Genomic DNA, 5,752 nt, shown 5'->3' with positions numbered 1-5,752 from the left:
TCCTTACCCTCAGGCCCAGGGACTCTGCCTCAGACCGGCGGCTTTGGGACTGAGAGCCGAAAACTGCGCTTTGGCTCTGGAGGAGAAACAAAAATATCGCAGACATTCCACTGAACCACTGAGCAAATACCATGAACTGCATTTTAAGCAACGTCTGCTTAGGACCCAACAAACAAAGTTAGTTAAAGAAAAACGCTGCACAGTTTCCTTCTGCCTGTCACTGCTTCCTCACCCACACTGCCCATCATCCAGCCAAAGCCTTCTCAGCACAAACACGAGGGTCTTTGTGGGAACCACAGGGCTCCTCAGCACACAGAAATACTCAGTAAATGCAGTAATGTGGCTTACCAAAATATGTGAAGAACTGCTCTGTTTTGGAGACAAATTTCAGAGGGAGAACAGACTGAGCTGTGCAACTGTTTAATGGAAAATAACCACCAACCCTTATGGCTGCCCTCCGGTTTAGGAGGGAGGGGAGAAAAAGATCCATAGTTAATGTCAGATTTATTCCAAGGAATCAAAGAGTAGCTCCAGAAAAAGCTGGAAGTGTCAGCACCTCTTCAGCAGTTAAGTCAACAGCCAGCATCTGACTCTTCTAGTGGGCAGAACGCTGAACCCAAGTCTTAATGCTAAAATTGCCCCTTGAAAACAAAAAGCCCAAACAAGCCCAGCAAGAATTGCATTCAACTCTTTACATCTTCAGAATTCCTTCAGAAAAACAACCTCTGGGCAGCAGCTACTCCCTCCCTCTGTCCTCCCATCTGTCCCCCCAGCCACGCTCACAGCAGCCCTACACAAGTGCCTTTATTTTCCCACGTGTTTCTCAGTCCTGGCCATGCAGCAGATCCTGCCTTTGCTCAGCCCCAGAAGAGCTCACCACACAACCTCTGCAGAGTGCCCGCAGCAGCGGAGTCCTCCTTACCACACACAACCAGCCCCCATACCTGACACTAACCCACACTGCCTGGGGGAGAGGGGGCAAAAATAAAAGACATTGACATTTGTTAAGTTTAGGATTTACTAAACAAATGTACTGGAAGAGAAAAAAAGATCACCCTTGGCAGCTTAATTTGTAAGCTCTGAGAGGAACAAAAGCAAACCAGAAAAAGCCCACTGGCTCCTCAGGCTAAATAGCCAGTGCAGGATAAATAAGGCAGCAAGCAGAGCTCGCCTTTAGAAACGCAACCCTGAGGAACACAATGGTCGAGCTTTTCACCTTTCAATGTATCAGGCTGCTGCTCAACAAGTCCCTTTATAAACTACTCAAGGTATTAACCTACCGTCCTCAGTTACATCCAAGAGCATATAATTTATATCCAGCAACCGGGAGTCTCTGCCTAACTGGCAAAACGGTTAACCAAGCCCAAACACAACCTCTGCAAGAGCCAGCCCTGCTCCCCACGACCTCCCGTTAGCATCAAAAGGACTGCCTCTGGCATTTCATTTTCCACTGGACAGGAAGCTCTTTTCATGGTTTGGCTTGCGGGGATGAGTCTGAAATGAATACAAGTGGAACTGGCAAACTGCAGCCAGCAGACGGAGACACTTGGGTCCTGGTGAGAGTGGAAAATTTATGCTGCACTATTTAAAACTCAAGAAATCAATTTCATTCTAGCAGTGATGTAAAAATGCAAGTGCAAGACATACCTGAATGCAGAAATACATTAATCACATGTGGCCTCGGCAGGGCCACTGGACACAGTACAAGTTGATGATTACTTTTATTCCCAAATATTTTCTTTACATTGCTATTTAGATCACCTTCCTCCTTTGTCTCCTTTCATAGCGTCGCGTAACTTCCTTTCTCTGTGCCCAGTTACCAGTGGGTTGAAATCTGACTCTTGGCTAAGCCAGTTCATTTCCCATTGCCCTTCAGGAGTCTTCCCAGGGTGAAGACAAAAACGTGGAGGCAGCCAGGGAAGTGAGAAGAAAACCAACCCACACTGCAGTTACTAGCTGCGATTACTCGGAGTTCCCTTCACACAAAGTCCTTCCAAAACCTCTCCTCTGCCACCTCAAAACCTTCACTTTGAGAATGTCCCTCCTGCCAAGAGACAGTGTCCTCAAGTTTGTATGATCTCCCCCAAACAGACATCCACCTTTATATTTACGTTCCAATTACACACAAGCTTTTTTCCTAGACACTTTGCTTACGTGAGGTTGAGACTGAACATGGAAATCTGCTTAAGTAAAGCTCTTCAGTCTCGGGCTCCTCACAGCTGTTGCCTTGTAGCAGAAGAAAAGAGCCAATGGGCTGAGATGGGAAGCAGGCTGCTTGCTTTTACTTTGTTCCCCTTCCCTCCCAACCCACAGAAAGCTCACTTTGGCACCAGTCCTACAAAAACTTCTCCAATTGCACTTAACGGAGCACGCAAAGAGCGAGTACAGGAATGGCTATATAACCTGGGCCACCACTTCCACCAACACATGTGCATTTTACATGCTCTCCAAGACTTTGGACACTGACGTACTCACAGAAAGCCATGCAGAGTGCGCGTTTTTCAGGATCATTTATGGCTAAGAGTATCTGTCCTCAAGGTTCCTTTCTTCCAGCATTCCCCATGAGATCCTTGTATTTCCTCTTTAGTTCTTCCTTTTAAAAGAAGATGCCAAGTAATAAAACTGAACAAAGCCCGTGTTACTAGGACATTCAGTTCCAGAGACCAAACATCTCAACTCGCACTTGCTTCCTGGCACAACCTGACACCACCTGAAATTAAGAGGAGACGGGAAGAGAGCCAGCTTCACGGACCTCTGAAGAGGACTACAAAATTGGATTTGTATTTCAAGAGAAGTGTCAGGCCTACAACACAGGAAGAACAGAAGAAAAATAATGACGACTAAGCCATTTCAGTTCTTCCTGCCCAAGTGCTCTAAGAGCAGTAACGTTCAAAAAAAGAAAAAAGATTAGGGAACAAACTACAGACACGAGAGACTCCCAGAAATGGCAGCACTTACTCCTGCTCTCCTCCACACACTGCAAATGAAACACATTCCCTGCAGAGAACGGGGGAACACAGAAATAATACTTCTTGCATAAAAGTAACTATACCTGCACCTGCAAAGTCTCCTATTAAGGTATTCCAACATTAGTTTTACATCCCCTTCATGCATCACTACGTGAAATGAGTTCCATGACTTAGCAAAACACTTAGAGATTTTTCCAGCTCTCACTATTTTTAGTGTCTCCAGGAAAAGTCTTACTTGAAGGCTAGAGAAGAAGAAATACAGTGCCTATACTGGGATGGAGCTTTTAGACCACAGCAATGGAAAACAAATCTTGCATATTTCAGCTTAATAAGACACACTAAATACGTTACTTAAAAGAAAATACAGCTGAACAATTTTATTGCTAAATGAGTCCTTAAATAAATATGCCTGATTTATCATTTATGTTTGTGTTTTCAAATTCTGGATCAGGGCCACAGTGACAGAGGCTCTGCGCAGGCAGAAAGAAAATGACATCACTGCCTCTAAGGTTTATGACACTGTATTCCAGTTTAACCAGAAATTTCTCACTCAGCAATGCAACAGTATGTTAGCAGACTAAACAAAAGATTTTAAAAGAACAAATATCTCCCATAGAGCATAATGACGGAAGACAATGATGCCATAGTTTTAATTCATTTCCAAAGCCATGACTCCAAGGTCCTGTTTTCACAAGAGATTTACTGCTTGCCTGTGCCTTCAGTACAGTCACTTCTCATTTGGATAATGGCTTTTCAACCAGTACAGAAAGATCTGAAAGCATCTTTCGCCCTCGTGAGCATCCAGTGAGTTGGGTACTCATGCAGGCTCCCTGGGCTCCAGAAAGGTTTGCCTCCTGGGAGTTTCTCCAGACAGTGAGAGGTCTCTGACAGTGACGCAGAGGGAGTCTCCCTTCTTTTCTGGCTCATTTAGTTGCAGCATCACCTGTGTGCCTCTACACTGAAAAGCTACATTGCTGCCACTTCCCCATTCTCTCGGTGCGTGTTTCAGCTCCAAGGCTATGAGCCTATGTAGCAACCAGAAAGCACAGTCCATCCTTAACCACCCAGAGCAAAAACTGAGGTGTGGAGACTACTCTGGTGCTAATTTCAGCCAAGATAACGGGAAGTCCAACTCTTAGTTTGGAGAGCCTGGAAGGGGGCACTCCAAAGTGGAAGGCTGTCTGGAGGAAAGCAGGGGGGGAGGGGAAAGGCTCTTTTCTCTGGGGACACTCTACTCATCACTGCTGCAATTCAGGTCATCGATTACAGAGGCTTACCTCCAGTACAGCTCAGACAGCTGTAGGTCAGACCAAATCACTATGCACACCAGTTACACGGCAAAATCCTAGCAGCATCCTTCATATCCACAGTTCATCTCTCCAGTATTACAGAGCTCATGGCTTCTACAAAGGGCAGATAATTAATTTTCTGAATTTCCACTGGCCCTGAAGTTGACTTTGCAAAGACAAAATCTATAACGAACAGCTCTGCTGTTCATGTGTTTCACAAAGGAAAAACCAGTGCGAATTTCAGGGATGAAGGAGAAAAGGAAACTACTTATGATGGAAATAAATAAACCCTTCAACTGTTGTTCTTGACACTTACTGCCTTTGTGCAACACTAAATACCTGCTGTTAAAAACATAATAATCAATAACATTAAAAGGCCCCAGTATTGCAGTTCTCAGCCAACCAAAACTGCTGTCTGAATTTTAAAAATTGATCCAATTTACATTGGCAGAGGATTTCGGAGTTTGTAAGAATAGTAAGAAATAAAGGATCTAAAGATACAGCAGCAAAACACATTGGTGTGACTGGTTCAGCACAACTGCTGAACTTGCAGAGCATCACATTCATCCACTCTCAAAGCCTACGTTGCTTTAGGAGAAGTTAGGGAAAAAGAAACATGACAGCAGCTCCACTCATTCCTATTTTCTGCCTTCCTCTTGGCAGCCTGGCAGTCGCTGGGATCACACAGCCAAGCCACAGGGAGCAGAGAGCCCAGTGCTTTGCCACCGCAGCTCAGACATGTTTACTCCAGCTGCTGCTTGGCCTACCTGGGACGGAGGGTCAAGTTTGGATAAGGCAACACTAACTCTCTGACATCACTCCTCAGCATTGACAACAGAAGACAGCTTCCTAAAGCAGAGAACATTGCAGGTTCTTAACAAAACACATCCATCCTGTGAAGCGCAGGCTATTCCGTATCACAATAAGCTCACCGAGGTCTCATCACCGAAAGTTAACAAACTGCTAACCCTGACTGCAATATATATCTGGTAAAATCTCAGAAGTCCGATGATTGTGTTCTATACAAACAATTACTCGAGCATTTTCCATCAACAAGGAGTTTCTCAGCTTGTAACAAGTGGACACTTAGCCATTTATCATCATTCTAGACTTAAAATGATCTGCTTACTCTATTAAATAATTTTAATAACTATATGGAAAATGTTAAGAGCTTAATAGTTCTAGATCATATCAAACTAAGAGCCCAACCAGTGCATAAGATTTTCTCCAGCACTTTCCAGTATCAGACAGAACAGGAAGAATATAAGAAGCAGGGTCCAAACTGACAGAGCAATGACCGAGACTGGAATAAATTGCCCACAGGGGAAGGCTTTTCTTCCCCAAACAGCAGGATCGAAGTATTTCCAGGCATTTCAAGAAGGCCCATGAGTTTAGACTGCCCTTCCCTTTTGCTTGGAGATACTGACAGAGAGATTTTCGAAAGAGCACAGACAGCAACATGTGTTGAACATTTTAAGAAAAGCGGCCACTCTC

This window comes from Buceros rhinoceros, unplaced genomic scaffold (genome assembly GCF_000710305.1).
Source record: "Buceros rhinoceros silvestris isolate BGI_N320 unplaced genomic scaffold, ASM71030v1 scaffold7386, whole genome shotgun sequence".
Taxonomy (NCBI): Eukaryota; Metazoa; Chordata; class Aves; order Bucerotiformes; family Bucerotidae; genus Buceros; species Buceros rhinoceros.
This window is presented reverse-complemented; position numbering follows the sequence as displayed.